This window comes from Mirounga leonina, unplaced genomic scaffold (assembly GCF_011800145.1).
Source record: "Mirounga leonina isolate KUSES-001 unplaced genomic scaffold, KU_Mleo_1.0 Mir_129, whole genome shotgun sequence".
NCBI classification, from domain to species: domain Eukaryota; kingdom Metazoa; phylum Chordata; class Mammalia; order Carnivora; family Phocidae; genus Mirounga; species Mirounga leonina.
Window position 1 is genome coordinate 7751079 of NW_023270323.1, and position 26670 is coordinate 7777748.

Sequence of the window (26670 nt, forward strand, 5' to 3'; positions counted from 1 at the left end):
ATACATGTTATTGGTGATGCAGTCCATTGCAGGAATAGACCACAACATATTTATACATTTTATTGGTGATGGACACTTAGACGGCTCTAGTCTGAGGCTATTTTGAAATGTCTGTAAACAGGGCGCCTGGGTGGCTCAGTTGGTTAAGCGACTGCCTTCGGCTTAGGTCATGATCCTGGAGTCCCAGGATCAAGTCCCGCATCGGGCTCCCTGCCCAGCAGGGAGTCTGCTTCTCCCTCTGACCCTCCCCCCTCTCATGCTCTCTCTCTCTCTCTCTCATTCTCTCTCAAATAAATAAATAAAATCTTTAAAAAAAAAAAAGAAATGTCTGTAAACATACATGTACTTTTTTTTCTTTTGGTGCACAAATAAATTTGTATTGAAAAATACCTAGGAACTGTTCTTAGGATATGTCCATATGTTTCACCTTCAGCTTTAGTAGCTATTGCTAAACAGTTTTCTGAACTGATTGCACTAATTTGCATTCCCCAAGACAGAAGAAGAGCTTCAGTTGTTCCACGTCTGTATCAACACTTAGTTTGGCCAGTTTTAAAAATTTTAATATTATATGAATTTTTTATGGCTGCATGACAAATTAACACAAACGTAGCAGGATAAACAGCACCCAAATTATTATCTCATAGTTCTGTAGGTAAGAAGTCTAGTGGGCTCAGTTGAGTTCTCTGATTAAGGTCCCACTAGGGCAATGTCAGGTTCGCAGCTAGGCCACACTCTTATCTAGAGTCTCTGGGGGAAGAACCCTCTTTTGAGCTCACTAAGGTTGTTAGCAAAATTTAGCTTCTTGGAGCAGTAGGAATCAGGTCTCCTTTTCCTTGCTGGCTATTGGCCAGTGACCACTCTGAGCTACTAGAAGCTCCTCCAGGTCAGTGGCCAGTGGCCTGTCTATCAAGCAATGAAGAACATCCTTCACATTGAAACACTCTCAGGCTTCAAATTTCTCTCATACTCTGATTTCTTATGCTGCTAACAACTGTGGGGGGGGGGAATTCTCTGCTTTTAAAGGGCTCATGAGATTAGGTTCGGCCCATATAGAGGATCTCCTTTTTTTTTAAAGACTTTATTTATTTATTTGACAGAGAGAGAGATAGTGAGAGCAGGAACACAAGCAGGGGGAGTGGGAGAGGGAGAAGCAGGCCCCCCGCAGAGCAGGGAGCCCGATGTGGGGCTCGATCCCAGGAACCTGGGATCATGACCTGAGCCGAAGGCAGACGCTTAACAGCTGAGCCACCCAGGCGCCCCTAGAATATCTCCTTTTTGATTAGCTCAGGGCCAACTGGTTAGTAATCTTAACTACATCTACAAAGTCCCTTCTGCCATAGAACATAACTTAATTACAGTAGTGATGTCCCATCTTCCCAGGGGAAGAAATTATACAAGGGTTAGATTCGTGTGTCAGCTTAGCCTACCACAGCTATTCCTGTAAGTGTATGGTGGTATCACATTGTGGCTTTAATTTATATTTTACCGATAACTAATAAAATAACTGTAAATTCTTGTTTTACATGATTCTGATAAGCACAAATTTTAGTTATATGGTTTAGTTTAATAATACAAGGAACTCCCAAAAATATGATTCACATTTCAGTTCACATGGTACATCTACTATGTGTGACTGTATAAATTACAAACTTCTCTAGTAGCCCTTCAATCCACAAATCACTACACAAATAAGAAACGTGGATCATGATTAGTGACATAGACAAATTCCTTCTTTCAAAGTCTATCAGTGACAGGTCACCATGCGTGGACTACTCAGATTAAGCACAGACCTCAAAGTATGTAGGCACATTGCTTCCTGGTCTCCCAGTGATAAACTTATGTGACATTTTACAAAAATAGATACTCTAAGGAAGGAATTTGACAGTGGAAATGAAAATGTAGCAAACAAATTAAAACTGCTAGTGATGTAAGTGATATATGAATTGATTATAAATGAAAGGTCAATAATTGTTGATCTAAGTACTCATTTAAAGAACTAAGAGGTGAACAATAAATTAACCCCCTCCCCAATACATAAAGAGGCAAATACTAAGTATGGTAGCCACATTGATGAAAGAGAAGGCAAAAATACAATTAAGGTCATGCAAATCATGTGGGGCTGAAGTGTGGGACTATGATCTCAAAGTGAAAGATCCTTAAGAAAAGATCTTAAGGTTCTCCATCTTTCCCCTAAAAATATTTGCTGAAGTCTGAGATATAAAACAGATGATCGCTAAAAGCAGAGCTGAATTTAAAGCAATCATGTGGCACTCAAGAGGCAAACATTAGTGTCTAGTATGTGTCAAAGGCCAGGGGCTAGTTTCTTCTTTGTCTCTCCAGTGCCATCAAATAGATTTTTGTTTCTTCTTTTTTTTTTCTAAGTTTAGTTTTGTCTACTTATTCTTGGCATGAACTTTGAGTCTACATCACACAAAACCATCATAGTTGGGAGAAAGAAACTCTATTACCGTTTAAATTTCCACTGCTGCCTTAAATGATGCTAGTGAAGAAAGAGACTAAGAATGATATTGTTTCATTCCTCTGGGATACCACTCACATACTCAACAAATATTTAGCGAACTAACTGCTATGTTCCAAGAAGTATGCTTAATGGTAGGACTCTACTGTGGGCAAGAAAGAAATAGCCCCCTCCTCCCAAGTTTTTGGTAAAGCTTCAATTTCTTCCTTTAGAAATATTTCTCAAGTGTTAGAGCAGTAAGCTTCTTACAGATTAAGTGAAAGCATTTATCTAAATCTCTATGAGGGAAAATAGAGTTATCTTTAAAAAGGAAAAGAGAGAAGTGAGCAGGAAAAGGGCTGTAGGTGAACAAGAAATTTTTTTTCAAAAATAAGGAGCATTCGTTTACTCAAGGTAATATTAGTATCAATACTTAGTTTTTATTATATACAGGCTGGAACAAGTGGCATTGCTCTCAAAGATACTGAAGTTAAAAAAACAATGGTCAGTAAGTCAATAAAAAATAAGCCTCATTAATTATTACATAATGGAAGTGATAATACACTGATCTAAAGATACATGGTTAGGAGCTTCATATAAATGACAGAGCTCTTATATTTAGCTGAAATTAAATTACACTCAAGTTTTAATATCTTTATATTTCATCTATCACAAAATACAAGAATTAGTGTAAAAATGCAAGTTAGGCCAATAAGTAATAGAGAAATTATAACTTCAAAACAAGTGAATGGAGAAGATATTTGCAAATGATATTTCCAATAAGGGATTAGTATCCAAAATACATAAAGAATTTATACAACTCAATACCAAAAAAAAAAAAAAAAAAAAAAAACACAATTAAAAAATGGGCAGAAGATGTAAACAGACACTTTTCTAAAGACATACCAGATGGCCAACAGACACATGAAGAGATGTTCAACATCACTAATCATCAGGGATATCACCTCACACCAGTCAGAATGGCTACTATCAAAAAGACAAGAAATAACAACTGTTGGTGAGAATGTGGAGAAAAGGGAACCCTCCTGCACCATTGGTGGAAACAAATTGGTGCAACCACTGTGGAAAACAGTATGGAGATTCCTAAAAAAAAAGTCAAAATTGAAATACTATATGATCCAATAATTCTACTACTGGGTATTTATCCAAAGAAAGCAAAAGCAATAATTCAAAAAGATATACACACACCTATTGCAGCATTATTTATTTTTTTAAAGATTTATTTATTTATTTTAGAGACAGAGCACACAAATGGGGGGATGGACAGGGAAAGAGGGAGAGAAAGAATCCCAGGCAGACTCCCAGCTGAGCAGGGAGCCCGGATTTGGGACTGGATCTCATGATCCTGAGATCATGACCTGAGCCAAAATCAAGAGTCAGACGCTTAACTGAATGAGCCACCCAACTGCCCCTGCAGCATTATTTATGAGAGCCAAGATACGGAATCAACTCTAGATACATGGATAAAAAAAGATGTGAAATACACACACACACACACACACACAGGTATATTGGCATATTACTCAGTCATAAAAAAATGAGATTTTTGCATGTGGGACAACATAGATGGACCTAGAGGTAGTATAAGTCAGATAGAGAAAGATAAATACCATATGATCTCACTTATATCTGGAATCTAAAAAACAAAACATATAACCAAACAAACAAAAACAAAAGAACAAACAAAAAGCAAAACAGATTCATAAATACAGAGACATCAGACAAACTGATGGTTGCCAGAGGGGAGGAGGGTGGAGGATGGCGCAAAATAGATAAAGAGGATTAAGAGGTACAAACTTCCAGTTATAAGATAAATAAGTCATGGAGATGAAAAGCATATCTGAGGGAATATGGTTAATAATATTGTGATAAAGTTATATGGTGAAGGATGTTGTATGGATAATGTGTGGTGAGCACTGAATACTGTATAGAATTGCTGAATCATTATGTTACATTATGTTACATGCCTGAAACTAATATAATATTGTATGTCAATTATTTTTCAATACATTTTTTTAAAAAATCTGCTAAGGTCTAAAAAAAAGTGAATGGAATAATAAAAGGGAAGTACAGATTTTTCAAAACAATAAGTATGCCTTGGCTATCCTTCATTCTGAGGTAGAAAGGAAAAAAAATAAAGGAAACCTTAGCAATAAAGTCTCTGAGAAGAGAAACAAGTTCTGAAAATCGATAGATAATGGATATTTATGTGATCATTATATTCTGACAAAGCAAAAAATATTCTTCAATATTATGTATTTTTCTGACATATACTAAATATTTAGTATATATACTAAAACAGAAATCAGAAACATACCACAATGGTCATGATCATGATGTTAACTACTCTGTATAATAATTTAGCTAGTATATAAGTTGTTGGATATTATTTTCATATTTTACCATGCCATGAATGCATAAATTAATTTTGAAGAATGATATGAATATAACTAACTAAAGGAGAAAACATTGTATTTGCCATTAAAATAAACCTGATGATACAGATTAAAGGGAATTTTGAGTTTAAAAAAAACCTCCAAAGTTAGTGGTGTTTAAACATTTCTCTTTTTAAGGAAAAATCATAACTGTTTTGTTGCCCTAAAACATTTTACAAAAGAATATGAATGTCAGGGGAAATGGGGAAATCTATATTTTAAAATGACATTCACTTAATATCCCTGATAAAATACCTTACAAATTCCTACTTAGGTCACAAAAACTTCAGGTATTTCTGACACAAATGTTACATTATTGCTAGGGTTTGAAAGGAAATTACACTATAAATTAATGGAAATAAAGTGAAAATCATTAGTTAGCCAACACGAGTCTCTACCATACTACTTCATTAATAAGGCAATAAATACATCTTCAAACATTTTAGAAATACAAGAACACAATACATACTTTTTATGAGACAGCAGTGTTCGAGACTGCCTTGCCTAAAAGAATGTGGTGGAAGTGATGCTGTGTAATTTAAGGCTAGGTCCTAGAAGGCACTATGCCTTCTGTCTGGCTCTCTCGGGACACTTGCTGCTGGAATCCAGCCACCATGTTGGGAGGAAGCCAAGTCTACAGAGATACCCAGGCTGACAAGCCCATCAAGTCCCTTAGTTGCCAGCCATTAACAACCACTTGACGTGAGTGAAAGGATTTTGTATTCTAGCAAAGGTCTTAAACATCACAGAGCAAAAGAAAACTCTCTTGCTACACCCTGTCTCAACTTCTGACCCACAAAAAATCTTGCAAGATGAATGACTTTTGCCATTCTAAGCCACTATGTATACACACACACACTATACATATATATATACACACATACATACATATATACATATGTATTCAATTCACCTAGAGAAAAAAAATGCTTTGCAAATTCTTTATATTCTACTGTATCAAGCACATTCTTTCTCCTCCCTTTAAGATTTTTTTTGGGGGGGGGGTTAGAGTAATATATTCTACTTAGATTTGTCAATGAAGCAAGAATAATACCACTAATAAATTAACATTATCATCTTTTAAAAGAAATATTTTAAAACGTGGCACAGGAAATATTCCATTAATTATATATAAATAAAACTATGTTGAGTATAATTTTCCTATATGTGTTGCCATTTATTAGATCAAAAAAAAAAAACTAATTTACATGTGTGTCAGCTTTTATGATAACCTCACATTTCTTCTTTATCAGCCCAATCAAAGATGCTTTACTTGGGAACTTTGTCAGTTACGTGTTTGCTTGTTTTTAATACTAATGATTATTACATACAATACAATATGAATCAAGGCAATGATGCAAGTTTTAGTTTTTAATCTGCATGGAATTATAATCTAATACAAAGTAAAACAGTTATTGAATAACTAGTCACTTTATATATTTATCCCACGCAATTTACCTAAATCAACAATACAATTTATTTAAAAAAAAACTTCTTATGTCCATACTTGATCCAGCCATATTCTAGGCTCTGAAGATGTAATAGAGAACAAAACAGATAAAATCCCTGTCCCTTCAGGGGATTATTGCTATTTGATTTCAACACTGTCAGAAATGTAGTGGTTGGACTAGTTAGGTTCTAGTAAGAGGAAATATTCTCAGTAACTTCTTTTTCTTTTCTTGTCTTGTCTTTTCTTTTTTTCCCCTTCCCTTCACCTTCACTTTGCCTTTCCCTTCCATTCCTTTTCCAGAAATATCTCATTAAATTCTCTTTCACATCTTTTGGTCCTTGATTTTTGAACTAGGTTAAATATCATCAACTATTACACACATAATATCAACTAGTTATTGAATAAACAGGCTCTTTGTCTAATAGCTATATCTTTCTATCTTTTCCTTATATATCTCTTTTTACTTCAAGCATAATATAGTCAATGTTATCATATAACAAATAAATCTCCCTCTCTCCTCATTCACACCCTTCTTCCTCCTTCTCCAGGCCCTCTTCCTCCTCTCCCCTTCCCCTTTCCTCCTCCCTTTTCTCTGCTCTTTTGCAATACCTTTTTGGCTGACCAGAATAAAAGAACAAGTATCATATGAATTATTAACCTTTGTTGAAAAATTACATTAGATATATGAAGACTCTCTCCCAGGTTATGAGACATATTTGATTAGTCTTTAGTTCTGTAGTACTGACGGTTATTTAATGGGCTTCACTTTGCAAAAGTATGAGGAGCAATATAATCTACATAATGTTCATCCTCACTTTTAAGAAGTTAAATACATTATTCAATTACCTCCTTAAAAAAACCCACTCTTCAGAATTTTACATATGAATTACAAATCACAAATGTGTAAGGTATATAATTTCAATGGATGATTTAAATAACACAAAGAACTCCAATATATTGCAGTTAATGGTTTTAGGCTGCTCACCGATTGCTATCATTAGGACAGATTCTGAATTGCCAAGGGGGAAAAAAAATGTATTTCCTTTGCTTTCTTCTATTCTTCTTCATATGAAGTATTTAATTATAGGAATCTGTGTATTCTATATCTAAATTTCCACTTAACAGAGAAAGTGACATTATCAACTAATTTGTGTATGATTTAGTTAGATGAAAAGGAGGTAGGTAGTCCAAATTCAGTAAAAATATAGAAGCCAATGGGGCACCTGGGTGGCTCAGTTGGTTAAGCGACTGCCTTCGGCTCAGGTCATGATCCTGGAGTCCCTGGATCGAGTCCCGCATCGGGCTCCCTGCTCAGCGGGGAGTCTGCTTCTCCCTCTGACCCTCCTCCCTCTCATGCTCTCTCTCTCTCTCATTCTCTCTCTCAAATAAATAAATAAAAATCTTAAAAATATATATATAGAAGCCAAAATAAGGACAGCCTTTGAAGAAATTAGCATAGCTACAACCTATTGAGCTGGTGAAAAGGGCCTAAGTAAAAAATTGCATAGGGGCCAAGTTACACAAAGCCATGAATATCAAGTGAAGTTGTTGGTATTTCACCCGTAGGACCAAGGTTCTCAATTCATAAACAAATGTTAAATTTCTACAGGGAACAAATCTTGAATAATATACAGTTGACCCTTGAATAACACAAGTTTGAACTGTACAGGTCCACTTATATGCAGATTTTTTCCAATAAATACAGTATAGTACTGGAAATGTATTTTCCTTATGATTTTCATAATAACATTTTACTTTCTCTGTCTTACTTTCTTGTAAAAATACAGTGTACAACACATATAACATACAAAATATGTGTTAATTGACTGTTTATCGGTAAGGCTTCCGGTCAAGTGTATGCTATTAGTAGTTAAGTTTTGGGGGATTTAAAAGTTATACTCAGATTTTCAATTTCAGGGGCCGTAACCTCTGTGTTGTTCAAGGATCAACTGGATACTGCTAGTCCAATGAATAAAACAAAAAGGCTCTAGAAACACATAATCAAATAAGTCAGGATATATAGCAACATTCTGTGCTTTCAACCAAATATGACAAGTTACTGTAATGGCCCAATATTCCCGTAAAAGCACCAGGCATTTTAATAGGGAAGAGGAAGGAAACAACAACAGCAATATGAAACTTCTCTTAATTTCCTCTGGGTCTCTCCCTAAAGGATTAATTACGTGAAAGGATCTAACTTTTCCTAGTTTACTACCAAATCTCTTAGTTCTGAAGCATCACTTTCTTTGTTACAACATTGGCCTCAAGCCCCAATAGCCTTCCTAGATGAATGGAAGTCAGGCCTACATTTTACATCACTGAAATGTCCATAAATTATGTACATCTAAATAAGATACAAGCAGATTCCAGGGTGAAACGAAGATTGCCAGCCCACAGGATCTTGAGATAACCACTGCTCTCACAAACTTTCCTTTAGATATTCATTGGGACACCATTTCTGGAAGGCTGCTCATCTCTGCCCAGAGAAAGTATCGCTCTTTGAGAAGCTCTTGCGTATGACTGGTTAATAGTCAAATCTTTTGATGTGAGAAATAATTTGTACAGATGCATGAATAATTTTTCATCCTTTTGATAGAGTATTTTTCAAATAGTATGTTTAAATATAAGTTTTTAATATTCAAATTTATATTCCTATATATATTTCTTTCTTAGATTATCAAAGCTACATTTGTGTTTACAGCATAAAATAAAGCATGAATACATCAGTATCAGAAAATGCCATTAATAATACTGACCCAATCTGCTATCATAGACCATGACATCGCAGTAAGGGCTACTTTGTCATTTACTATGGGGAGTACAAATATTAGAAAACAGAAGCAAAAATCAGTGTCCTTATTAAATAATGGATGATAAAGATGTTGAAGGAATTTGATAGATGTGACTTTTTTGATAAGTTGGCAAAAACCTAAAATAGCTATGAGAAAAAAAATGCCAGCTTTGTAAAATTCTTATAGAGGTAGCCCAGGGTCAATGTTTGAAATGGCTACACTTTAGCTTCACCCTCACTTATCTTCCCCTTTCTTTGTCATGCTGAAAAAGAACAAATGGCAGCTAGACATTATTAAAGCATGAAGAATGCTCTCTCTGACCGTAGTACTAAATTTTGTCAGAGATTGATCCTGGCTTTTAGGGATCTTTTGATTATCTGATCAGATTTAAAAATTTATACTTGGTGGAAATCTGTCTTGTTACTAAAAATATTGCTGGTCTTCCTGACTGCTCTCATCTTTTTCTTTTGTGAGTATATAAAGGTTAATACATAAAGCAGAGGACAAACATAAGTTCAACAGGACTGACATTTGAGCCAGCTCAAAGAACTAACAAATAAAATTTCTTGTTTAATCAATAGCTGAATAGGACAGACTTGGCTATGGCATTTATCAGAAACATATGAGAACTTTCCTTGGCTTGGCTTCTTTTCTCCATGACAGCTTAGTTCCAGATAGGTCTAATCTCCAAACACTCACCCATCAAAGATGAAAGATTTCTTATTTCTGCTGTTAGACACAGCCAGTTACTATGTTTGAGAATATAGATACAAGGTACAAAAAAGTACCTAGACCAACTGTTGCCATATCCTCACAAATCTCTTAAATGCATTCTCACAATAAGTCTAATTTGAGTGCCATCTTTCTAAATGGAAAGATTTTGACATAGGTCATTGCTTTGGACTGAATAATTGTGCCCCCCTCCGCAATTCATATATTGAAGCTCTAACCCCCAATGTGATTGCATTTGGAGATGGAACCTTTGAGAGGTAATTAAGTTCAGATGAGGTCATGAGTGTGGGATTAGTGCCCCTATAGATGTGATTAGTGCCCAATAAGAAGAGACACCAGGCCTCTCTCTCTCTCTCTCTCTCTCACTACCTCTCCCTGTCCTTCTCCCCACTCTCTCCCTGCTCTTTCTTCCTTTCTTCCTCTCTCAAAGAACACAGTTGTCTAACATGTCAGGACGAGAGTTCTCACTAACAACTGACAATACTAGCAACTTGATCTTGGAATTCTAGCCTCCAGAACAGGGAGAAAATAAATTTCTGTTGTTTAAACTACCCAATCTGTGGTAGTGTGCAGCCAGAGCTAAGGCAATAATATAGGTGAATTTGGGGAATTTGCAATATAAATAAAATTGCTTATATAAAAGAGGCCTTAAAACAAAAGAGAGCAAAATCCCAAATATTCAATTGTCTGGGGTTTTATTTGTTTGTGTTTTGCTTTTCTGGATTGAGGAAGTATCCAGAAGAAACTCAGATTCCAAAATCACCTGCTTAAAGGATTCCCTGGCTAAAGTGAAAATTTTTAAACTCTTTTAGATCCTTCAAAACATAACTTGAACCTGACTGCCTTTATCCTATTCTTCCTTCTTCCTATGTTCCATTATTATCTTTTGTTGCTATTTTTCCTAACTTACTGCCCTTTTCCTCCAGCCAGAAGAAAACCCTCCAAGCTAAATTGCCTCTTAAAGTTAAAGCTCCTTGAGAATAGGTCAAGTCCCTTGTTTTAAGGGACTTAAATGCTAAGCCCTGGTCTCAGTATAAACTAAGAGTACAGGCATATCTCATTTTATTGTGCTTCACAGATACAGTGATTTTTACAAATTGAAGGTTTGCGGCAACCCTGGGTCAAGCAAGTCTACAGGTACCATTTTTCAACAGCATTTGCTCACCTAGTGTGTCTGTGTCACATTTTGATAATTCTCACAATACTTTTAACTTTTTCAATATTACTATATTTGTTATGATAATCTGTGATCAGTGATCTTTGATGTTATTATTATAATCATTTTGGGGTACCACAAAATATGCCCATATAAGAAGTGAACTTAAGTCAATAAATGTGTGTGTGCTCTGGCTGTTCCAATGACTGGCTGTTTCCCCATCTCTCTTCCTCTCCTTGGGCTCCCTACTCCTTGAGATATAACCATATTGAAATTAGGTCAACTAATAACCCTACACTGGCCTCTAAATATTCAAGTGAATGGAAGTTGTGTGTCTCTCACTTTAAATCAAAAGCTACAAATGATTAAGCTTAGTAAGAAAGACATGGTGAAAGCCAAGATAGGTTAAAAGCTAGGCATCTTGTGCCAAATAGTCAGCCAAGCTGTGAATGCAATGGAAAAGTTCTACTCTAGTGAACAGATGAATGATAAGAAAGCAAAACAGTTTTATTGTGGTTAAAGAGAAAGCTTTAGCGGTCTGGATGGAAGATGAAATCAGACACAATATTCCCTTAACCCAAGGCCTGACCCAGAGCAAGGACCTAATTCTCTTCAATTCTATAAAGACAGAGAGGTGAGGAAGCTGTGGAAAAGTTGGAAGCTATCAGAGGTTGGTTCATGAGATTCAAGGGAAGAAGCTATCTCCATAATAGAAAAGTGCAAGGCGAACCAGCAAGTGTTGACATAGAAGCTGCAGCAAGTTATCCAGAAGGTTTAGCTAAGATCATTAATGAAGCTGGCTGCCATAAACAAAAACATTTTAATGTACATGAAACAACCTTCTACTGGAAGAAGATGCCATTTAGGACCTTTGTAGGTAAAGAGAAGTCAATGTCTGGCTTCAAAGCTCCAAATGACAGGGGACTCTCCTGTTTGGGGCTAATGCAACTGGTGACCTAAGGTAAAACCAATGCTCATTTACCATTCTCAAAATCCTAGGGCCCTTAATAATTATGCTAAATCTACTCTGCCTGTACTCTACAAATGGAACAATAAACATGACAGCACATGTTTACAACATGGCTTACTGAATATTTTAAGTCCACCCTTGAGAACTAATGCTCAGAAAAAAATATTCCTTTCAAAATATGACTGCCTGGACAAAAAAACATTCCAAATATGACTGACTGGGCAAAGAAACTGAAAACCTTCTGGAAAGGATTCACCATGAATGCTATTAAGAGCATTCATGACTCATGGGATGAGGTGAAAACATCAACATGGATAAGAGTATAGAAGAAGGTGATTTCAACCCTCATGGATGACTTTGAGGGGCTCAAGAATTCAGTGGAGGAAGAAATGGCAGATATGGTAGAAATAGCAAGATGAACTACAATCAGAAGAGGAGCCTGAAGATGTGACTGGATTACTGCAACCTCATAATAAAACTTGAATGGATAAGGAATTGCTTCTTAAGGATTAGGAAAAAAAAAAAAAAAGTGGTTTCTTGAGATGAAATGTACTGCTGGTGAAGACTGTTAAAATGACAAGGGATTTAGAATATTGCATAAACCTGGTTGATAAAGTAGCAGCAGGGTTTGAGAAACCAATTTTGAAAGTTTTGTGAAGTTCTACTATCAAACAGCATCACATGCTGCAGAGAAATCATTCATGACAGGAAGAGTCAATCAGTGTGACAAACTTCACTGTTGTCTTATTTTAAGGAATTGCCAGTCACCTCAACCACCACCCTGATTAGCAGGCGGCCAGCAACATTGAGGCAAGACCTTCCACTTCTTTTTTTTTTAACCAGATGGTGGTTAGCATTTTTTAGCAATAAAATATTTTTAAATTAAGGTATGGACATTCTCTTGGACATAATACTATTACACACTTAATAGACTACAGTATAGTGTAAACTTTTATATGCACTGAGAAACCAAAAAATTATTTTGACTTGCTTTATTGCAATTTCTGCTTCATTGTGGTGGTATGTAACCAAACCCACAATATCTCAGAGGTGTGTCTGTAAAAATTTAAGACTTTTCACAGCCTAGACAGGAGAGAAAGATATTCACAGAAAAATTTAAGATAGTTCTATGAACATATAACCCAAGACTCCTGGGTCGCTATCAGTTGGTGTATAGGTTAATAATTATCTCAGGAAAATAAAGAAGAATGGGAATAACAAATAGAAAAGACTGAAGATGACATAAAACATCCAAAATTGCATGAAAGAAAGAAAAAAAAGAGAGAGAAGGAAGGAAGGAAGAAGGAAGGAAGGAAGGAAGGAAGGAAAAAAAAGGAAAGGAGAGGAAGGGAGGAAGGGAGGAAGGGAGGAAGGAAGGAAGGAAGGAAGGAAGGAAGGAAGGAAGGAAGGAAGGAAGGAAGGAAGGAAGGAAGGAAGGTTGGTTTAGAAAACCTGTACTGTGGAACAAGATCTTTTGGAAACTATCCTCAAAGTCATTCATCCAAATAGACTGCACTCAAATCCAGTACAGCAAGCAAAGAAAGGATAAGTTCAAGGCTTTAGGGATGGACATTATTTTAGACAGTATTCAGAAGATCCTGAAGCTGAAGTCACCATAGCTCTCCCTGCACTTTATTTAGTAAGTGGCCTTAATCCAGAATTAGGAGATACAGAATAGTCTCCAAGGGGACATTCTGAAAGAGCCTTGGAAAGAAGCAGATTAAGACTCAAAATCAAGAGATGTCTCATTCAACCCCAATCAATAAGTATCAGGGGAGGGATATAGTAGAAGTATATCCTTTTGCAAATAAGATAATAGAATATGACAGTATGTTTTAATTACTTAAGAAAGTATTTTTGAGTATATTCTTTTTTAAAGTTCTATTATAATGATAATCAAAATATGGAAATGAAATCAGAACTGCATGTTTTATCGTCAGGTCTTCTTAAAATTTTTAACATACTATTATCATGTTAAAATTATCATTTTTTTCATATTCAAATATGCTTATATTGATCAATTATTTCATTATCTATATTGTGTCAAATAAGAATATATAACTTTCATAATGACTTAGGACCAGAGGGCAATCACTATGTTCTCTGACAGTAAAGTGGATAGATGATAAAAGACAGATGGATAGATGGTAGATGAGGAGACAGATATACAATAGATAAATGGATAGTGGAATCTGTAACTGTCTTTTTTAATGATAATATCAAACTTCATTAATGTCGAGAATGTTAATCTATCATGAGATTTCATGCTTTCCTTCAATAAATCTTTGTGCATCTATTTATTGAGTTATCTTCATAATTTTTTTACATTACACTTTATGACTTAGCCAGTAAAATAAATTAGTTTCACAAGTATGTTATCCAGGTGCATGAATTAGCCCTTCCTTTTCTTTTCTTACAATCACTGCTTTCGTTATTGCTCTATTATAGTACTAATCAATTTTTTCAGTGAATTACCTTAACAATGTCAGTGTCTAGAATTAATGTTTGGCAGCATAAGAACAAAAATAAAGCTTTAAATTAATGGGTGGCTTAGACTTTAAAAGGATCATAACTAATCAAAATATGATGACCCTTAAAATAAATGATTCCATATATTGTCTCCCCATCTTAATACCAATGGGTCACTGTCATATATTTTTCTCCAAAAGCATTGCTGTCTATCCTGTTACCATAACTTTTACACTTCTGAAATTGTGCAAAGATTAAGTCTGGTTTCTGAAGAGAGATAAAAAGTGCCACTACATAAGTAGTAACAATGGTAATGACTATAATAATATAGTAGCTAATATTTATTGATTTTTCTGTATCAAACACTGTAATAAGCTTTTTAAATGTGCAATTTCCTTTAATCCTCACAATAACGTTCCTGGTAAAATTTTATTATAATTATATTTTTCTTACACAAATGTGTAGATGTAAATAGACTGTTCATATAGCTACTAAGAGGCTAATTCAGGGCTTTAACCAAGTCTCTCCAATTGCAAAGTCCATGTTTTTATCTTTTGTTGATAAAAATACAGATCACAATTAGCCAAGTAGAATAAAGATTAATGGACATTAAATCACTACTAGTTATTTGATTCCCAAGGATCACTTCATGTATGCTAACATAATAATTCCACTTCTGGTAATTATGTACCCAAGTGATCAGCAGTATCATATTTTTTGGATTTAAATCACGTTAGCGTATTAGAAATACTATACTGAGACATAAACAAAGAGCTCACTGGCCTCAATGTTCTGATGTGTGTAAACTGTACAAATTGAACAACATGAAATGATACTGCTGACCACATTATATGCATTATCTCTAACCCTCCCTACAAATTTGGCTTCATTATCCCCATTTTACAGAAAAGAAAGCAAAATGGATTCAAGGATATTAACCAATTTTCCAAAGACAGCCTGCTAGTAAGGATAAAGAGAAATTTTAATTTAAATGTTCTGTTTCCCATCTCTGTATTATCTCATCATACTATCTCTGTCCATGATGAATGACGATTATCATTCAAGAGATATATATTTGTGTGTATATATACTTAAATACAAACACACATATAAATATATTCATCTTCACATATATGTGTATATATGCTGAATGTAAATTATATTTCCAAATCTAACAGAATATAAAAATGAGAACTTCTCTTCCTGTTACTGATTTTGAGTCTTTTCATTGTATAAAGTACCATTTTCCTTAGTTATAAAGGCTACTATATTATATTTGCTAGTATGTATATTGCTAATATATAAATATATATAAGGTATGCCTGTATGCATCATTATATATAATATATATTTACTGTTACATAATTTTATAAATATGTATGGTTTTATAAGTGCCAGATGAATCAAATTTTTATGGTATAAACATACTAGGTTACAGTCAGAAAATTTGATTATTATAAATAGATCTGATTCTGTTTATATGACCCTAGGTCTCAATTTCTTCATTGAATGCACTGAAGACTAAAACTTAAATGATTTCTAATTTCCTTCTAGCTGTAAGCTCATATTCCGGCTCCTTTGTTTTGTTTTGAAATATTACTGGTATTCAAAAATGTGCCTTGCATTCACAGTAGTTGCATCATTGCTAAGCTAAGTGCAATTGTATTTTCTAGCTTGATCCATACTTAGTTTTCTGCTGAAGATTCATACCAATGAATTTATTAGTATCTGTATTTTATTTGGAATATTGTCTGTTAGAATTTTCTTAAAAGGAAACCCAAATTAAGTTTTAGAAAAGGACATTTTTGTTTATTTACAATCAATAATGCCACTAATAAAGGCATGGCATCTCCTTCTATATAACTGATAGTGCTAGTACACATAAGTAAAAACATAATCTTGTTTGCAAGGACTGCTATAAATTTTTTGTTATGAGTTTCATCTGAGTTAGTCTTGATCTCTGTCAAGAATATCTTAAGTGTAAGTAAAAATATGATTTTCTATTGATCTATAAGATCATGGATATTGAAGGGTTTTTTTTTTTTTGGTTTTGTATTCTGACTTAAGTTGGAAACATTATAATCCATTTAAATTGAACAAAGCACTTAAAACTAAACAGATTAACAAAAATTAACATAACCCTTGTATTTGACTAGTCTTATAGCTCCTACACAGCTTAATATCTTAGCATGTATAGATTAAAAATAAAAATCTACACTTTCTAAAACAAGTTATCAAGAAGGAATATTTCATATATACAATGAACCTCTATCATTACACTGTCCAGGAGAAATATTTAATGTCAACTAAAATTTTAAGGAGCATCACCTAAGGCAGCCATATATTACACAGTTTAGGCGAAAAACAGATAACAGCTTAAAATATCGCCGTATCAATGATATACATAAATCAATACAAATAAAACAGTTAATTTGCCGTCGCTCAATGTTCCCCACCCTTTCACAAAGATTCAGACATAATTACAAGCCAAAGGAATAATTTTTACTGGCCTAGTGGTAAATTAGAAGAATACTGCAATCCTATTTTTCTATTATGCTTTTATTCAAGAGATAAACATTCCACACAATTTATCAACAGAAGAGCACTATATTGGTGTTAATCTGATTAATTTCTTCCTCAATGAATAACAGTCACAGGATATAAATTTTAAGAGATGAGATCCCTCCATAAATAAAGCTTTTCTGGGAGCAACACGGCTTCTGGTCCCTTTATCTTATATTTTCATTTCTCTAAGAAGTAAACTAATTTAGAATTGAATGTCTCAATATTAATATTAAATATTATATACATTTTTAAATCTCCACTTATTATTAAATGAGCAGAGGCCTACAAAAGTTGGCAGAAAATTGTCTGACAAAAATTTTAAGTAAATTTGGATTTCTTCCTGTTCTTCACAAACATAAACTTGCAACTTTCCTTGCCTCTTTACAATAACAAACCTGAAGTTAGTGAAGCTGAGTAAGCTGCACTACTATTTGCTTGTTCAGGCATTTTTAATGCTGCTTTATTTTAGATTCAAATGTCAAAAATTACTTTTGCTTATAGTGAAAGAACAAAATGAAAACAAAGAAGAGGAAGAAATGAGAAAGCTCATGATCCAGACATGAAACTACTAGAGCACTATTCACAATCACACAGAGGCCAACTTTAACCACATGGGTGTCTAATAAGGAAACAAGAACAAAAGAGAGAGGCAAGAGTTGGGAGGATTCAGTGAAAAAGATAACCTAGTGGACTGGACTCCTTCAAAACACAACTTCGATCGTAGTATTCCCCTGTACAGAAAAATCTTAACCAAATCCCCAAGTACACAAGAAACAAAGCCTAAACTCCCTAGGCTAAAATATAAGCTTCCTCAAATCAGGTGCCATTAGCTCACCTCCCATCCTCCTTACACATCACAGCAGATGACTTTCTGCACCCTGAATACCTTTTTCTCTTTCATGTATCTGCTCCTTCTCTGAAACTATTCTCTTGCCTTTAATGTGGTGCTTTTCTCCTTCTCCTTCTCACCCCAACGAACTCCTCCTTATCCATTACAACTGAAGTCAAATATTATCTTTTTGAACTTCTTTTACTTGGTTGGGTTTTAGTAGTTGCCACGGTTCATAATGGAGTCACAACACATTCTAAAGACTTGCTGATTTTATATTATAGTGGGGCTATGAGCCTGGTAAATATCGTGTCCGCACTTCCCAGGGTCTAAGTATACCTAGACACAGGAAATGGTTACAAATCCAGCTTGCAAGTAAAAATAGAGAAGGGTAGAATTCTTTAACTACCAGAAGCTAGTAGTAAATTGTTTTACCATTGTCTTGTTTAACCATCTATAATGTTATTTTCATATAAAAATCAAATGTCAAACTTACTTTTGCTTAATTTCTAAGAGCAAAATACAAATGAAGAGGAGAAAGGCATGGGAAAGCTCGTGCGTGATATGACATCCCTAGAGAACAAGTAAGATTCTAGTAAGAATAACCTGACAGATATAAAAGATAAAGAAAACTCAAAAGAGAAAACATGATACAAATAGAAACTAAGAAGTGATTCAACTATAGTTGTGACTGAAAAGTTGTAAATTCAAATAATATAAACCTTTGTAATTATAGAAATACCAAAAACCTGAAAATAGTTACAATCCTGAAGAGATGGTAAAACAGATTCTCATAAATGGCTGTTGACCTATAATATTACCTAATTCTTTTGACATACAATTTGCCAGCATATATGTAAAGAATCAAAATTATGAACACTCTTTCATTCCCAAATTCCATTATCTGCCTTCTCCCGTAAAATTAGAGTGCATCTTTATGCAAGAGTATAAATTAAGACATTATAAAATAAATTATAGAAAACTGTCAAAAGTCCAGCATTAAGCAAATGTCCCAGAAAATTACTGTGCTTTATCTTTGAGACTATAAGCATTATGATGAAGAGCCTGGTTCTGGATATCAGGACACCTAACTTGCTGTGTAGTCCATTAATTTCTTTCATTAGCCTTAACACATTCAGTAATATTTTAATAAACTATTCAACAACATTTTTTGTGTATACTGTGTGAGACACAATGCTAGGGTTTGGTACTATTGTTATTATCATTCCATAGATAAACAAATGTTAAAATTTTTAATGTCTTGGTATTAATATGAACATAGTTTTGACATTATGGATCCCCAGGAAAGGTTTTAGGGAATATTTGAGAGCCCACTGACTTTAAGAACTTTTGTCTAAGAAGGTAATAATGGGGGCACCTGGGTGGCTCAACTGGTTAAGTGTTCAACTCTTGGTTTCAGCTCAGGTCATGATCTCAGGTCCCGATATCAAGCCCTGTGTTAGTCTCTGCACACAGCAAGGAGTCTGCTTGAGGACTCTTTCTCTCCCTCTCCTTCTGCCCCTCCCCCTGCACTCTCTCTAAAATAAATAAATAAATCTTAAAAAAAAAAAAAAAGAAGGTCATGCCATCTCCTTGGTACATGAGCCAATGATGAACAATTTCATCCCTATTGCCAGAGCCTATAGAATTTATTAAGGGATTACATGTTTAAAGAGAGAGCACGGAGAAAAGGGAACTAAGTTATTAACCTTTGGCAACTGAAAGAATGGACTTAGGAGTTGCTGAGATGAATAAGAGTTTCCGGGGGCTAAGGAGTAAAATAATCAGGGGATTTGTTTAGGACATATTTCAGCAGCCTAACAGACATCCAAGTGAAGATCTCAAGTAGATAGTTAACGTGTCTGAACATATTTATGGGCAGATTTATGTGCTAGGGGTAGAAACTCGGGGATTGTATAAAGCTAGGTGATTGGATGAAATAATCAAAGGTACAGGTATAAGCAGAAATTTTTACAAGTCTGGGAATTGAGCCTAAGGATGTGCCAAATATTTAAATAATATGGAAATGAAAAGTACCCAGCAGAGAAGAATTCAAGGTAGACAGAAAAACAAATAAAGGAAACTACTTTCCTGAAAATCAAATGAAATATTCAAGGAAAAAGAAGCAATAACTCATATTTACTGAATGCTAAATATTTTAATATTAATATTATTTAAGTCATTAGAAATATGACTTAAACATATATTATGCTCATTTTACTGATAACAGAAAATTACACTGTGGTTAACTAGTTAAGTTCACTGAATTTGTGTCAGAAGTGGATTTCAAAAAGAGCGGGCTGATTTCAGAATCTGAGTGATCAATCCTAGACAGAAAACTCTATGGGACACTGTGCAGAATAAAAGCTAAGCCTTTCTCTCATTTATTAGAACCAAAAATATAAATTTTCTTTGTAACAGTCTCTGATTAAGGCCTTATTATATTTCATTATAAGATTCCTACCATAAATATATCATTATTTTAAAAGTTTAATGCCACAAACATTAGATAATTACTCTATCGTGTAATAATTCAAATAGTATTCATTCATTTCTTTATTTTTTAAGATTTTATTTATTTATTTATTTGTCAGAGAGAGAGAGCACAAGCAGGGGGAGCAAAAAGCCCTATGTGGGGCTGGATCCCAGGACACTGGGATCATGACCTGAGCCAAAAGCAGACACTTAACCGACTGAGCCACCTGGGCATCCCTCATTCATTTCTTTAAAATGCCATTTTTCAGGACATATTATGTGCCAGAACAAATTAATTCTCTAGTAATATCCACAGTTGCCAGACTTCCAGGGATATCTGGGAGTTTCAGAATGAGAAAGGTGAACTGGCACACAGCAGAATCACCAAGGATGCCAGGGGTTCCAGCATTAATGTTTACAGGCGTCTTCACGGGCTGCAGAGGGTCAACTGGGGAACCATGTACATCCAGCTGCCTGAAGCTGGTGGAAGGATTCACAACATTCAGATGTGGGGTGGGGGTGAAGGGATTTATGAAAGCTTTTTGAAGTACAAGCAAATGCTCTTTATTTCAATTAGATCATAAGGGCTGAGACAGGGCACCCACTGACCCACTGACCCAACAGTATTACATAAACTAACCTGGAAGATGGGTAAAGACTGAGCAAACATGAGCGCTCCACTAATTAAAAGCGACAGACCACTACCATTTTATTTCCAGCATACTCTCTGGGTACAGAAAGAAGGATTTCTTAATTTCCATCATCATCTAATTACCACTAACCTGGTGGGGGATTTAAAAGCCTCAAACAGGGGCACCTGGGTGGTTCAGTGGTTAAGCATCTGACTCTTGGTTTCTGCTCACGTCATGAGCTCCAGGTGGTGAGTCCCTCTCCAAGCTCAGCGTGGAGTCGGCTTGAGACTCTCTCTCTCCCTCTGCCCTCCGCCGTTCATGCACACAGTCTCTCTCTCTCTCTCTCTCTCTCTCTCAAATAAATAAATAAATCTTAAAAGGAAAGATAAAAACCTCAAACACCATGACAGTGAGTAGGAAACTGACATAGGATTTCATTACTTTTTATCTTCTTTTTTTTTTCTTTTTGGAGAGGGGAGGAGCAGAGAGAAAAATCTTGAGCAGGCTCCATGCCCAGTGTGAAGACCATCAGGGGGATCCATCTCACAGCCCTGAGATCATAACCTGAGCCAAATTCAAGAGTCAGGATGCTTAACTGACTGAGCCACCCAGGAACCTCTATTACTTTATTATTTCTTGAGCTATCAGTAACAGGAGACTTTCCCCCCACACTAAGACTCTCCAGTGTAGCCATTCCTATAAAAGCCAGGCACTTGTGGAGTTTTCCTAGATATGGATAAAATGCATTCTAAAATGAGTCCTGTGGCTTTGTTTTACACACCCTTTCTAACCATATTAATTCTTTTACAGAGTTAGTACAGTAACTTTAACTTCACTAACAGCTGAAATTTCAAGTGAAAGACTACTTTTCTTCCCAAACTGACCTGTTAGTAGACATCTGCTTTTATTTTTTTTTAAAGATTTTTATTAATTTAAAAAAAAAAAAAAGATTTTTATTAATTTATTTAACAGAGATAGAGAGCACAAGTAGAGAGAGCGGCAGAGGGAGAGGGAGAAGCAGGCTCTCCGCCGAGCAGGGAGCCCCATGCGGGGCTCGATCCCAGGACCCTGGGATCATGACCCGAGCTGAAGGCAGCCGCTTAACTGACTGAGCCACCCAGGCGCCCCAGACATCTGTTTTTATGTTGTAGTGACAGCACTCTGTCACAACTGAGTTTAAGGTCCTGTTATCAGATTTATCTATGTGAATGCAGAAGTAAATTAACTTGAAAGGTTCCTGAAAGGAAGGTTTTTAGTTTGTTGTTGTTTGTTTGTTTTCATAAACTTCATCACATGAGTCACTAACATCAAATTATACAACACTTACTTGAAAGTTGCAGTGTAGAGACTTGCTATCTTACTTTTTTTTTTTTTTTTGGCAATAATGCTTGGCTCATGACTTTCTTATGCTCTCCAGCTAGTTATATCTACTCATTTAGACATCTCTCAGATTTTTATGATTGCATTCCATTTTTTTCCTATGTTTGTATATTTACTTCACTGGAGAGTAGACTTAGTTATTTGAGTGAATTCAGATAATAAGGTGTGCACATTCTAGGAAATCATAACTTCTTTGGGCTATAAAAAGATCTAAAACGAAACAAATCATTCATCTCTGTAAGCTGAAACTCCTGTGAAATTAAAAACAAGCCATTAGTTTTATCTTTTAAAAAATTCAGTGTTCAACCTGAGAAAAATCAGCTCCAAGGATTCTTTCTTTCAACTTCACATTTTTTTATGCCTATCCTCTATCCATTATTCCCTCCAACAAAATTTAAGCTATTAAAATACAAGCATTTAGGAAATCATCCTTTCTTTAAGCTAGCATTACAGAGATAAAATTCATAGTCCATAAACATAATTCCTTAAAATAAAACAAATTCCATGAGTTCTATTTTTTTATTTCTAATTATAATCTGCTCTCAAATTTTTCTTCTCCCTTTTCTCCTACAAAAGGTCATCACTTCCTTGAACAATTTTACTTAACATAAATTTAGATTTATGCATGTAATAATGCATGAAAAATATTATTTCCATTTCTAATGTTTTATAATGCTCACTTAGATTTCTGCTATTGGTTAAACTTGTTTTCATTATCACAGAAGTAGTGAAATATCTTCAAATCCTTTACTAGCTCAGGCAATAATGCAAATGTTGTCATAATAAAGTTCTCTAAAACCAATGTGTCAGGTATAAAAGATCACCTTGCTATTCAGTAGTCAGTAATTACACACACATTTATTATAGGGATAATTAAATCCTTTGGGGGGGAAAAGATGGGGTGTGAATACATAAACATAGGAACCACATACATATTGTAAAAAAAAAAAATCTTGAACAAAAGTTTGCTGTATGGCTTTCACACCTGGTGAATTTTGCTATACTTCTGAAGAATGACATTCCTGAAACATTAACCTGTAAGGCTGTTAAAATATTTAAATATTCAAATCCCTATGAAGCAGTAAAAACTGTCAATAAAATTGGAATTAGCTATGTGATGTATTTTAATTTACATATGCTTTTAAGAGTACTGAGATAATGTGGATTGATTTCCTTTTTGATGAATTTCACTCAGAGTTCATACTGGAGGTTTGAACGCATACAGACTGCACTCACAAAGGCAGAAATCTCCTTGAAAATGAATTCTGACATTGTCACAAGTGATTTTTTAGCTCCTTCTTATACTTTTCATCTTTTTGTATGGTTGGGATTATTTTTTCCCCTAGTGAGAATACATCGGAAATAGAAATTCAAATGTTAGATATAACTTAATATGTAAATACTCATTTTTACAATTTATCAGAAATTCATTCAATGTATAAAATGAGTCCACACTGTAACTGCAATCTCATTAATTTTTACAAATACGAAAGTACAAACTGAAACCCTATTTAGAAGTACACCAGGTAAAAAGTATAATTAAATGATAACTACCAACAGTATTTTTATTTTTTCTAAAATTTGTTGAGGATCAGTACTGTTTGGAAGCCTTCTGGCACAACTCTTGCATCCACCTTCTTGCCTCATGGATATCTCATTTGATTTTCAAGACTTGGTCCATGAAGACTGGAGAGTTCCCTAATCCTTCCCATCCCTGGATATTAGAACTGATCATTCCTTTTTATGCTTTCACAAAATGTTGTCTGGCTTTCATTTAATGAATGATTCATTCTCCTATCTTACCTATTAGGTCATTTTAAGAATTATATATGAAAGCACAGATATTTGCTAAGCACACATTGTCTGTTGAAATGATGTGAAATATTAAGCAATAATTCTAACATGATAAAGTTTATTTTCTCTGACTCCTACTACCTTCATTCCAACTAAAGAATTAAAAATTGAAAACGAATTCACAAACCATTCAAATCACACATTTGCCAAACATAAGCATAATCACGTTGCTTAAATTTTGACAAGTCACATCATCTGTATGAACATAGATACATTGATGTTATTTTTATTGTAGGAATAATTTTCACCCTACAGTTTTTTGAGCTGTAAGTCATTATCTGCTTATATCATTTAAAATACAGTCTGACATAATTCCTTTCTCTAACATCAAGTCACAAGAGCAGTTTGACACAATTTACACAGTTTTCTGACAATATTTTCCAAATCCCAGGTGTTATTTCAAACTCTGTTCACAAACACTGTTTTACAACTCTTGGGAATAAAAGAAGTAAGCTATAATAGCAGCATATTTTCCTGAATTGTAAATATATATATTCTTAATCTCTTAAATTTCTTATTATATATAATCATAAAGATTACCTGGGAAAACTCATATTTTACGCTTAAAAGTAGTTTACTAATTCAAATGCTTATCTTCTGATGGACTGCCAACAGACCTGTGCCATTAAAACAGCTCTTCATGTAAACCAATGATCTTACATCCTTACAATAATGTAAGCATTCCATAATGGCAATGTGCTTACATCTTTTTTCACCAGTACTTTACTTCTACCCATAATTCCTCTGAAAGTGAACACTAAACCAATAATTTTAAAGTAATATTATTTTATTTTTATTAATAGACCTTATTTTTAGAATAGTTTTAAACTTATAGAAAAATAAGCAGACAGTACAGAGTTCCTATATTCCCCCATACAAAATTTACCCTATTGCTAATATCTTATAATAGTACAGTACATTCGTTACAATGAATGAGATAATATGGTTACATTATCAACTAAATAATATAGTTTATGCAGATTCCCTTAGTTGTTACCTAATGTCCTGTTTCTGTTCCCAGATACCACATTACATTTAGTTGTCATGTTTCATTCCGCTTCTCTTAGCTGTGACAATATTGTAGAACTCCGTGTTTTGATGACCTCACCAATTTTGAAGATTACTGGTCACGTATATTGTAAAATTCTCCTTCACTGGAATTTCTCTGAAATTTTTCTCATGATTAGCTTGGGGTTATGGCTTTCCAGGGAAGATTATGGGGGTAAAGTACCATTTTCATGACATCATATCAACTGTACAGTATTTTTTTTTTCCACACTTACCATACTGTGCTTTTTGGAAGGAAGACATTATTCACAGCCCACACTTAAGGGGAGGAAAGTTATGCTCCCCTCCTTTGAGATAGAGTATCTATATAATTTATTTGGAGCAAATGGTAATTTTTAATAAATATATTTACTTCCAATAGAAGAAAACAAGAATTTACTATCAACTTAATCCTGAACGTTGATTTATTCCATACTACCTACTATATTTTCAATGTGACTTTTATTTCTCTAAAGCAATTGAGTAAATGAGCATGAGTGCATTATTTTTCTTCATCCAAAAGCACTTTGACAAAATGATAATTGTCTAGCAAATCTCTAATAAATGAAATTTGCTTTGTAACAAACACGTATGGTTAAAGAGAAGCATATATAGTTATAATTTGTTTTCCTCATAAAATATATTTGAAATGCCTCAGGACCTATCACTATTCTCAGAGACTTCCAATCAACATTCTTATGGGTCATTGATTGTATCTTCATCTTTTTATAAGGATAAAATTTTTTAAGGATAAATCTTTTTTATCATTATATTCTCATAATGAGTTTACGTGTTCATTTATTGTTCAATCCTCTCTTTCTCTCTCCCCTGTCTCTCCTTCCCTCTCTTTCTCCCCTCTACTCCAAACACACACACACACACACACACACACGCACACACACACGCACGCATACTCACTCAACTCTTTCTATTGTAAACAAAAAAGCACAGAGCATGTCTATGGGAACTGGGTATATGCCTTTCTTTTCTTTACTACAGCTTTTAAGTAGATTTTTAAACTATTCATTGAACTCACTGTACAAAATAAAATATTGACTAACAATAGAAACCAAGTACAGTTCAGTTTGATTTGTTTTAGTTACACACAAATTAACTTCTCTGTACATGTTTCTAAAAGATATTTACCCAGTTTTTAAAAATTCTTCCATAACCACAGAATTTTAAATGTATAATTGTTGTTATTAATTCTCAATTTGTCATAAAATAAGCACTTTTATGACAGCTTTAGTATTAGAACACTTTAAATCATATTTAGCATCTCATTTTGCAAATACTAAGCTAAACAGCACCTACCATAGAATGAGCAGCATTCCAATGCAGACATCCAAGCCTACCCTTATTATTAATAAGCAATCAAATGTGTGAGAATAAATAAAAAGGCCTA

General features: G+C 34.4%; 1 protein-coding gene across 2 annotated transcripts in view; it reads right to left on the reverse strand.

The window, feature by feature from the left end:
* CCSER1 (coiled-coil serine rich protein 1) overlaps nt 1–26670 on the reverse strand; it is a 1210854-nt gene that overhangs the window by 1049042 nt on the left and 135142 nt on the right. The window lies entirely within an intron of this gene.